We start from the raw sequence: 12561 nt of genomic DNA, 5'->3' as shown, positions 1-12561 counted from the left end.
TTTTCTCATAATCTGGGATAGGTCGAGAATGTTAGGATTCCCAAAGATACTGAGAGGGGGGTGTGAATCAATATCTGACTGGTATTTAATTTTCTTATCTTATAACATGAAAAACATATTAAAACTATGTACCGATAAAGCATAAATAATGCAGCAAATAAGAATAAGAACCACAACATGAAAAGCACACCATAACACAATATTTTAATGAGGAAACCCGATGTTGGAAAAACCTCGGTGGGATTTGTGACCCACAATATTCGCTTACTGGCCAATAAGAGAATATTACTACTACAATAGGGGCCTGCACATGTAGGAAGGCCAAGTGCCTAGAGCTCACTGCTCAAATACAAAAAGAAGTCACACTGGCTTACAAAATTGGATTATACAAATCCAATGTCTTGTACTGCTTTAGATTAGCATCTGCTATACCAGATTCAGTACCGATTTAAGCTCTACTACATACATAAACCCTTATCCTATAATTCACATATTAGGTCTACTATTATCTTCCCATACTTCACCTATCACATATTGAAAATGATCTATAATGATCTCATACATATATGAGTCATATTACAATCCACCATGTTGGCTTACAAAAGATTTTACAATTAACTACAAAATACATTTATACAAAATTGTTGTTGGCCAAGGTGCCGGTATTCTTCCTTTTCGATGTCGGTGTTCTGTATGTCGATGTAGAGTCTGTCGATGCCGGTGCCTGTGCCTGTGTCTTCCTGCTGGTATCTCATGATTGTAAGGTTTGCATTAATGAAAATACCTTCAATCACCTACAATATCGCATTGGAGTGTGCATTTTCCAACAATCTCCCCCTTTGGCATTGATGGCAACACTCATGAGAAAAATTCAAGAATGTATCCAAAAATTGAAGTCCAAAAATCTTGCCAAAAACTGTACCAAAAATTCTACCAGATGTGTGCTCCCCCTGAGCAGATGATCTCTACTTTTGGATTTTTCTCATCTCTACTACTCCCCCCTTGACATCAATGACAAAGGTTGTCACTCACTATCAGTGGAGTCCTACCTAGATTCTTGTAACCAGTGGGTTACAATCTGAAAAATATCTGTCAAAACCAAATTTAAGCTATCACTAAGTCTTTTGTTGTCTTTTAATGCCTCTTGTGTTCTTTTCACTGTACCAATTAGTATGTGTGTTTGCTCTTCCGGTGTCTTAAGTCCAGGAACCAAAGCCTCAGATATTTCTTTTCTCAAAGAAATGAGGTAATCTAGTTTGGGACCAAGTCTACATTTTAAGCTCTTTGCTTTATCCTTTATTCTCTCTTTGTCCTTCTCTAACTTCTCAATTTTCTTTTCTAGCTCTATCATTTTCTTTTCTATCTCCAAAAATGAATCTGATGTACCTATCAGATTGTCAGGAATATTGTTAATCTTATCTTGTGCTTTGCTGATTTCCTTGTCTAGATCTTCTGTTAGAATATTTGTTTTACAAGAGTCTCTATACATTTTCTTGAAATAAAAAATTGTCTCTCCATGTTCCGGTAATAATGTGTCCATTTTATCCTTGTTCTTCTTTACAATTTCCTCAAAGAATTTCTCTTTTTCCTTAATCATTTTCTCCTTAAATGTGTTCTCATTTATTTGATCAACCATCAAAATGTTGTCAGTGGTGAACTTAGACAATGTGTCTAGTTGACCTAGAGAATCCTTATTATCCACAATGCACTTTGGTGCTATCAATTTAAGAATAGGAATGGTGTCATCAATAGCCTTATAGGCTTGTGCATTAAGTTTTGTGATCTTCTTTATAGAATCCAATAAGACCTTTGTTACATTTGTAGGTCAGAATTCTGCTATGGAAGTACCAGATGTCTGTCCAACTATTCTCACAATATCCATACTGCCAGTTCTAGTAATCACCTTGCTTGATTAGACCTCTGGTAGGTCAGTCTATGTTTGCATTTCTACAAACAAAGGTTTGGGCTTTTCAGTTTTGGCCGGTGGCACTATTTCTGTCTGAACTTGTGTCTCAACCTACTTCTGTTCCAGTTTTTCAATCTGTATCTCAGAAGGTTTCTCTGAGCTCTCAACAGTCAGTTTCTCAAATGGTTTACTAGTGGTATCCTCTGTCGATTGCTCTATCTGAGTAGGTTTTTCTATGTTTATATTTACAATTTCATTTACCTCAACCTCAGCATCTGCAGCCGATGACTCAGTAGTCACATCTTTCTTTTTGTCCTCTGTGGTTTCTCTATCAACCACAACATTTACTTCTTGAGTATCTATATTCATAGTATACAAAATTTTAGACTCAGGATTTGTATCCTCTAGTGGAGTCTCCATACTCTCTGTGGCTAGTTAATTGTCAGTAGTCTATGCCGGTGGAGTATCAATAAGAGGTGGGAGCACATTATCAGTTGTTTTAAGGCCTGGAGGTCCACCTACCTTACCTTTTCCCTTATCCCTATCCTTTTGGTATACCCTGATAGTCTTGGGTCTTAGTAACTCTTCCTATTTCTCTTTTTCTACAAAGAAAAAGTCCCATGCATCTGTTGTTTCCTTAGAGACTTCATTTACTCTACCTGCCATTAGTGCTACATGTCGATGAGCAGTTGAAAATACTGTCCGGTTTGCTTCACTGATTAGTCTATCTATTTCATCAGTTGAGTTAACTGGATGTATTGCAAGTAATTTTTTAATTTTAATTTTCTTATCCAGCTCAACAATGGCTAACTTTCTAGCTTCTAGTCTCCTATACAAATCATTTGGTATCTCATCAACAATTTCCATTGAAAATTTCTTGTATATATCCAAGTGTAGAATTACACTATTCTCTATGCTTTCCTTGTCGTTAGCAAATAGTACATTATATATTTTGCTAATGTTTTTCAACTTACCATCCTTTGTTATTTCACTTAAGAGTTTATCCAGTGGAGCAATATCTTGTTTTACCTTCTTCTTCTTCTTAGGAGTCAACTTCTTCACTGGAGGCCTTACTGCCTGTTGCTTCTACCTTGTTTTCCTGGGTGTGGATGAGGGTACCGGTGAGGGTTTTCTTTTCCTTTCTACCCTTTTAAATACTACTGGCATATCACTCTCAAATGAGGTTCCAACCGGTGAAAGATGAGCTTCCGGTTGAAGTCCTTCCAACTCACTTTATTTTATACCAGTTTGTTTCAAAACATCTTCCTTAATTGCCTTTGCCTGTCGGGTTCATTTCCTTACTATTTCTTCAACTTTCTTAACCCTTTTCCTAGACTGAATTCCACTTTCTATTGCTTCAGCATTTCCAAAGACTTTCTCAGTGGGTTCCTTTGGTGCTTCAAGGAGGGATTTTGCATAAGTTTCAATAATGTTATCATCTGTATCATAGCCCATTTTAGTTACCCAGATAGTTCTAGGGATAACTGCCTCCATCCGGATTTCATCTTTAACAAATTTCTTTCTAATATTTGTCCACAATAGCCTATGGTAGTCTTATCCTTGTCTTCATTCAAGCTTTTAGTGCTTGAAAATGTTCATTTAAGTTTTTCTCCCTGTTATCTCCCATGTTGTTTAATAGATCCAATAGTTTCTTTCCTAACGGTATGTCAAATCCAAAATATCTTGCACCAATACCAAGTACTTGTTTTGTAATGTACAACATTAAACATACAAGTAAATTTATAAATCTAAAGGTTCCTTTCTTATCTCCCTTTATCTTCTTTAGATTGAGTATCAATTCATCTTTGAGCCATTCACACACATTTATTCTAGCATTATCATTTACCATGTCATATGCACTTTTAATACATAGGCTAGAAACTGAGTTCAACCTATTTGTATGTGTAGCCTTGTAGCCTAAAATCATACTAACAAATCTGACATTGATGTCCTTTACATAATTTATCCTTTGAGACCTTTTGTCAAAAGTTGCACCGGTTAAATCCATCACTATGTCATTTGAGACTCTTTTGGTTTTGTCAGGTCTGATACCGATGGAAGGTAACCTTGTTACTGACTTAATGGCTTCCTTGGTGATTTTATGGATTGAATCCAACCAAAATAATTCACAATGAACTCTTCTTAGCACAATTCTTATAACATCCTTAGGAAAATCAGGAATGCTAAGAATATCCACAAAACCTAGGGTTTCTACTATCTTGTGTTCCGACTTGACATTACCATCTACATCACAAATCACAGTCCTATACATTTTTTTGATCTCATCATCACCTAATTCCTCTATATGACAATGTATGCATATCCTAGGGTCTTCAACATATACTACTCCCTTAGGAATTTGATAAAATGCACCTATGCTATCATCTTTCTTCGCAATTTCAGAACTAGTTTGAATACGAGTCTAGGGCGCTTAACAACCTCAATCACAGTAGGGTTTGCAATAAATTCAGGAGAGGATGAAGAAGCCATAGTTATAAATACCTCAAACTACCTTAAGGATGAATGCTTGGATGAATTGCTTCACTTCTTCTCTAAGGATGCCTTCGCTTGGGAATTTTTGCGCTCTCGAAGATTTGAATGCTCGGTGAATGAAAAATGAGCCAAAACACTTGCTTTATAATGTTATTTTCTCCAACTACCACATTTAATGCTTGTCGGTTAAGTCACAACTTAACTTATCTGTCAGTATAGAAGTAATTTCAACTTCTCACCATCAACCGAGGGAATAATAGCATATTTTTCATTTTGTTGCTAAACCCCCAAGGACTTTCCTTTAGTTAGATGAAGAGTCTCCTACCGGTGGAGTGTTACTCTGTTCTACCGGTGGAGTGTTCCCATCAACATTTTGATCTGACTTTCTGATACATTGTTTGGAGAATTCTTTCTTTACCTCTTCAACCTTTTCTTTACCTCTCAAGCTAGGACCTTTGTTATTTACCGGTGATGCCTTACTTCTACAAAATTTTGCAATATGTCCAATTTTGTTACAAGCGTAACAAGTCACATTGTTTTTCTGAATAGTTTTGCCATATCCTATGCCAGTATGTGTTCTGCATTGATTAGATAAGTGTCCAAATCTTCCACAAACATAACATCTTACATTCATTCTACAATTTTCTGAGTTATGACCAACTTTGTTGCATTTAGAACATTTACTGATGGGTGTATTAGTGTTCTGATAATTTCTAGATCTACACTGATTTTCTCTATGACCATACTTGTTATAGTTATAGCATTTCCCATTGAATTTATAAGAATTAGGTTGTCTTATCGGTTTGCTATGATCATGATTGTTTGCAGTACCGGAGCCTTCACCAGTTTCAAAGCCAAGGCAATTTGTATCACCATTAGGTTTCTGATTCTTCAGCATGTCAACAAGTTCTTCTGAACTTTTCTTGAATTTATCTGTGTTGATTTGCAGCAGTCAGTTCATTTTTCAAGATTTCTTTCTATCTCATGAGTTTAGTTTTGTCATTTTGTGTATGCATCAGAATTGTCTTCACCATATCATTTTCATGACTGAGTCTAGTGTTTTCATTTCTAGCATCATTTAGTATTCTAGTCAAGTCATCTTCATTCTTCTTTCTATCTTCAATTTCTTTACAAAACCTCATAGTCATATCTTGCATTTTATTCTTCATTGTACAGTTATCTTGTCTCAGTTGGTTCACTAGATCATTAAGATTTTCTTTTTTATCTTCCTCATTCTGCATCTTCTCACAAAGTTCTCTTCTTTTATTCCTTGCAATAGTAAAATTCTCTTGAAGTGCTTGAATGATATCCTGAGCAGCCTTCAGATCATCTTCAAGTTTTATATTCTTCACCTTTTCTGCATCATAGTCTGAAAGAGCTATTTCCAATTGCGTTGTCAAGTTTTCCATCTCTACCAGTGTCAAGATCTTCCTCAAGCTATTAGGCTTTTGAAAATAGAGGATCAAGATTTGATACTAATTGTTAGGATTCCCAAAGATACTAAGAGGGGGGGGGGGGTGAATCAATATTTGACTGGTATTTAATTTTCTTATCTTATAACATGAAAAACATATTAAAACTATGTACCGGTAAAGTAGAGATAATGCAACAAATAAGAACAAGAACCACAACATGAAAAGAACACCATAACACAATATTTTAATGAGGAAACCCGATGTGGGAAAATCCTCGGTGGGATTTGTGACCCATAATATTCTCTTATTGGCTAATAAGAGAATAATACTACTACAATAGGGGCCTACACATGCAGGAAGGCCAAGTGCCTAGAGCTCACTGCTCAAATACAAAAAGAAGACACATTGAATTACAAAAATGGATTATACAAATCCAATGTCTTGTACTACTTTAGATTAGCATCTGCTATGCCAGATTTAGTACTGGTTTAAGCTCTGCTACATACATAAACCCTTATCCTATAATTCACATAGTAGGTCTGCTATTATCTTCCCATACTTCGCCTATCACATATTGAAAATGATCTACAATGATCTCACATATATATGAGTCATATTACAATCCACCATGTCGGCTTACAAAATATTTTACAATTAATTACAAAATACATTTATACAAAATTGTTGTTGGCCAAGGTGTCGGTATTCTTCCTTTTCGATGTCAGTGTTATGTATGTCGGTGTAGAGTCTGCCAGTGCCAGTGCCTGTGTCTGCCTACCAGTATCACATGATTGTAAGGTTGCCAGCAATTACAATACCTTCAATCACCTACAATATCTCATTGGAGTGTGCATTTGCCAACAAGAATACCTAGAAAATATCTTTCTCCAGCGTTGGAGGAAAGTAAGAAGAGGCACCCCTATTTTCTGTTTAGTATTACAAAGCTCGATCATAGTCACAAGATGTTGAATGTTGTATGAGTATTGTTGTAAAAATAGTTGGATTAGTTCTTCAAACATTTTTATTCCTTTGGGTAGACTTGAGAACCATTCCATTGCTTGACCCCCTAAACTCCTCGGGAAAAGTCGCATGAGGTATGTTTGATCGTGCATGAACTCCATAGAAGCAACAAAAAACTCTCTGACATGATCTTGAGGATCCGAGGTACCATCATATTTGTCAAATTTTGGGATCTCAACTCATGAAGGAAACATAGAGATGTATAGATTTTTGTCAAATGGAAAGGGACATATTGTTTCTAGAGAAAATTGTTTTGGGGACTTATCCTTTTCTTCAATTCTGTGACCTCCATCCATAAGGCTTGTAATTGTTTATGTACCATGAGTATAGGCGATTCTTCCTTTTTAGTAACGAGTATCTGAATATCATATCCAGTAGGATGTTTGGCACCTTGTTTTTCTAATTCTAAGAAATACTCTTCCTTCCCTTGAGCGAGGATAGCTTTCATCATTTTTCTAAAGTCTTTGTCCTTTTGACAGTCAAGAATATCTTTTTCTGGGGGTTCTATGTCTTCTTCAACTTCACTTGATAAGGAATCATTGTCGGTTTCATGAACATTACGGTTGTTTTTGTTCTTGTCATTGTGTTCCATCTCATATATAGTGGAAGATTTAGGTTCATCAAAATTGGTCTGCTTGATGACGAAGGTATGTCAGTGAGTGGATCTTCCACGTAAAATGGGTTGTCTTGATATGAGAAGGGTTGTCATTTTCCTTTGGCCTCTTTCTTGTGAGAACTCCTAGTTTGAGTAGGCATTTTTATGGATTAGTGTGACCTAAAGTTGTTTGTGATACAAAGGTCAAGATCAATTTCAGAGCTAGTTGTCCGGTCAATGTATTGTTTGAAAGAATCAACTAAGATTTTAGTCTGGTTTCAGGAAAGATCTATCTTGTATAAGACATCTATCTAAGTTGATTCTAAGAGTAGTGTAAGATTCATTCTAGTTTCAGGAATGATCTATCTTGTGTAAGACATTATCTAAGTGACTTAAATTTGATAGGTAGTTGATTGAACTAGCTGAAAAATGATCGACCAAATCGTGCAACACAAATGGCAGAGGTACACTGTCTTGATCTGTTTATGCTTAGGATAATGATGACTAGTATTATGTTCATTGTAGAATATTTTTAGGAAAGTTTGACTATTCTGTTATGGCAAAACTAGAGACTCGTACGACAGGATTTTATGAACCGGATGACAATTTAGCAGATATAGGATGACAACAGTTTTGTTTCGTACGAGTTACTGCCTCGTATCGTACAACAGATGGGTATGTATAGGACGACAAAAGAATTAGTGTAGTTATGTTTCATACGACACAGAATTTAGCTCCAGACGACAGATGAAAAGACTCGTATGACATGGGATCTAGTGCAGGATAAAAAAGTAGAAGACTCGTATGATAGAGGATTTGGTGCAAGACAAAAATTTACTAGACTCGTACGACTGTTCACAGAGCAAAGACTAAAAAATTTGAGTTTTTCGATTGCTGAGTATGACAAATTCTGAGATGGACTGATTTTTGACTTAGAAAAACTAGTTTTGGATAGAATTTCAGCTTAGGATGGACAAGTTCTGACATGGATAGAGTTTCAACTTAAGATGGACAAGTTCTAACACGGACAGAGTTTCGACTTAGGATAGACTAGTTCTGACACTGACAAAGTTTCTAATCACTGAGTTTGTTTCTTATCTTCTCCAATTTTTGGTATTCTAGTTTTTGTTTCAGGGATGAAAACATACAAAACATGTAGTATAAATAGTGACTCCAATCACAACATGCAAACCCTAAGGAATTTGGTGAGAGAAGAAAACCTTTTCTTGTAGACTCAAGTATACACCCAATAGCTAATCAGAATACGGCCGCTGACTCTCACGCAATGGATTCTCAACGCTGTATTATCTGACTCCAAATGCTAATGGGGGCATGAAATGACAAGTATCTTGGGAGAGTTACTATCTCTCTTGCACAAAGATTATCCCCCCTTTCAGAGGTGAATCAGGTAGCTTCTAATTTTAATTAGAACTAGTAAGGGATCTGTTTGGCGCGTTGAGGTATAAACTCAATTAAGAGGTCTACCAACCTTGAAAACCAAGGTTTAATATACCCAAAGGTACGGAGGAGAGCTATTCCCGAGAACTATCGTTGACTTGATTTTCATCAAATCACGTTTATTTTATAGTGGGTTGGAGTACTTGGCATTTAGGCTTTCCCACTTAGGTCATTCCCATCACACCAGCCATAATGACTTTAAGAGTTTTTCAACCCCTCGGGTGGGCAGGCCTGCTAAAGATGTACAAATCTCAAACAAAGAAAAAGCCTCAAGGGTCTGGATTTCTGATTGTCTAGAAAAAGACAAGAGCATACTCTCCTACCTCTCAGAATTTTCTAAAAACATGAAAGATAGATTTGTGCTTTAACCAGATAGCAATTTAGGTGCCTAAAAATGAATTGAAAGAATACACGATGTTTGGTCGATTTTCCTTAGGCAACCTGCAAAGACAACGAATCAGTAGTCATATTGTCTTTGTGCGACAAGCATATTCTTTGGCAAGCATTATACAAAAACTGATTAGGCTGTGAAAAATTCTAAGATAGACAGATAAACAACTAGGGTCAGTTGTCAGAATAATCAATTTGAACTGAAAACCAAAATCATAAAATTTGCTTCTTTTATCTTTTTAACTAGAAAATACAGAATCATACAACAGTATATAAACTCGTACGATATAGGATTCTAGCTCATACGAGATAGGATTCTAGTTCATACGACACCTGCAGTTTGTCATTTCAGCCTATGGGAAATGTCATACGAGATGTATGAACAAAAATCCAAAAAATCTAAAATCTAGAAAAATAAATAAATAAATAAGCAGTCAGTCTTGGAGGCTGAAAAATGTAGTCTTCGGCCCCATGGTGGGCACCAGAGATGTGTGTGTGAAAAAGGGTTTGTAGCTGTAAGCACAACACTTCAATTAAGTCATTACATGTATGGTTAGTAAATAAATAATCAATAAATAATAAACCATAACAAAGAGACTAATTGCCTTCTAAAAGATGAGAGTATAAGATTGCTCTCAGATTTTTATAAGCAATACCAGTGACTAGACTACACCAAGACGAAGGATTTAATCTATATGATATTAACTATATGGATGCAAGATGGATGAATAGGTCAAGCAAATAACGAATTCAAGCAATATGGATAAACTAAATATGGATGCAAATAATCTAAAAAAAGCACAATGATCTTCAATGACTCCAGAGTGAAATTAGCGTGATAATAATCTCCAATCATGTTTTCAAAAATCTCTGGGGTAAATTGGAATGAGAGCTGAGGGCTGAATTTATAGAGAATTACATGAGAGATGATAAAAAAGCTCAATTTAGGATTAATTGAAAATAATTGAGAAATCAGGTTCAGTTAACCTTGAGATAGATTCCAATTATAGTTTAATTGAAATGCATTCAAATTAGAAGTCCAAGTTGCATTGGAAATAATAATAAATTAATTCCATGCATTTGTGATAAAAATAGATAATTCTTTTATTTATTCAAGAAAACGGTCTTTTCAATGCAACTGAACTTCTTTTTCTGAAAAGCTTTGAGTTCCAATTTTAGAGAATAATTCAATAATTCAATTTAATTGCTTTTCTGATTTCAAGTTCTAAATTTAGAAAAAGAAATAATATCTCAATTTTGATTTCTCTCTCAATTCAATTTTTTTTGTTTATTTTCAATTCAACTCTTGCTTTGTAATTAATTCCTTTTTTGTAATAAATTAATTCTTTTTGCATGATTAATGGCAAATTTATTAATTAATTAAATATGCAAGGATATTTAATAAATTAAAATAGGATAATTGATCAAAATGATATTCTTGGAAATGATTCTATTAATTAAATAAATATTTAATTAATATTGAGTAATTGATTTTCCATGTGATAATTGATGATTAAAGAATTAATAATGTGCCCAAGGTTGATTTAATTGCCTTTGGTTAGGACCTTGGTGATGTTGTCAAGATTAGGGGCCCATGGTTTAGATGGCCATTTTTAGGGTATTACATATACAAATGCAGATTGGGATGAAGATGTTGATGACAAGAAGAGCACATCTAATGGAGATTTATTTCTTGGAAAGAAAGTTGTTTCATGGATCAACAAGAAGCAGTCATGTACTTATTTGTCTACTGCTGAAGTTGAGTATGTTGTTGCTGCTACTAACTATACACAAGTTCTATGGATGAAGAAAATGTTGAAGGATATAAAGGTGGATTGTAATGAACCGGTAGTTATTCACTATGATAACTCTACTACTATTGATATATCAAAGAATCTGGTATTTCATTCTAAGTCAAAGAACATCTATCAAGTATAACTTTATAAAGGAAAAGGTCAAAGCAAATGAAGTCAGACTAGTTTATGTGAACACTAAAGAGCAGATTGTAGATGTTTTGACTAAACCTTTACCTAAAGAATCATTTGAGTACTTCAGAGACAAAATGGGGGTTTTTGCCTCTCTGGTAGAGACTTGAGTGATGATGATTGGCATTAGTCTGGTATGCATTATTAGAGCTACTACTCTTTTCGAATTAATGTGGTGGTGCTACTACTCAGAGGAAGTAGTCAGCTATAAGAATCAGAGAATTTATGACTTTTCTTTAATGTTTATGTTAGATTTCAGGCATTGATATGAAATGGGGAGAGATATATGTGAAAAAAAGAGCTTAACAAAATATCAGTCAAAGGGAGAGTTTGGTTAATAACTTCATTGCTGTATCATTTTGTGGGAGATTGTTGGTTGTCTTCCATTGGGGGAGACTTGTTTGGCATTTCTTGGCACTGGGATATTTTTCACATCTAGTGTTGCCATCAATGCCAAAGGGGGAGATTGTTGGCAATTTGGAGGAATTGATTATGTGTTGCATTGATGTTTTGTCATTGATGGAAACACCAGTTGTTTTGGTTGTTTATCGGTTTCCAATTGGTTCCGGTAGTGTGGTTGATTATGATATTGATATGGTATGCTTTGGTTTGTGGAATTGGTTTGGATTTGTCATTCATGCTATTCAGATGTGTATCATGATCAGTTGGTTAGGGATTTGATGACTCAGGAGCTATCATTTGTTCGAGTAAGTCTTTTGGTCACTGATAAGGGCTTTATCGATAGAGCATTGTTGAATCTTTTAATGCATGTGATAAGTGGTGTTGGTGCAGTTTCTAGATGGTTCTCAGGATGCTAATGGTTATCTTGTTCATGTTCTAGTTCATCGGTGGCATTGGATTTGGTTTATGGTGCCCTATTTTGGGTCCGGTGTAATCTAGGTTATGGACTAGTTTTTGTAACGTGTTGGAGGATGTTCCTGATGCATTACTAGTGGGATTTCAGGATTGGTTTACATTTTTTTTGGCCTAAGACAACTTGTTTGATCATTGGATTGCGGGTTTATGTTATAAATTTATTGTATTATCTTTTAGATGGCCGACCTAATTTTTTAGGCCCTGGGTTGTTATAAATATGATGTAAGATCTCTTTGTAGATCATGGGTATATGGTATATGGGTTATAGGTTTATCTATGTGCGAATAATGTTGTAATCATATGTAGAAGGTTTGGTCGATCATAGGTGATCGAATTGGGTTTATAGAGAGGTTTGAGACCTTCGATATTGAGCTTAACCGAAACTGTACTTAGGCATAGGAGATGTTATCTTTGCAGTTCACT

This window comes from Cryptomeria japonica, chromosome 7 (genome assembly GCF_030272615.1).
Source record: "Cryptomeria japonica chromosome 7, Sugi_1.0, whole genome shotgun sequence".
NCBI classification, from domain to species: domain Eukaryota; kingdom Viridiplantae; phylum Streptophyta; class Pinopsida; order Cupressales; family Cupressaceae; genus Cryptomeria; species Cryptomeria japonica.
This window is presented reverse-complemented; position numbering follows the sequence as displayed.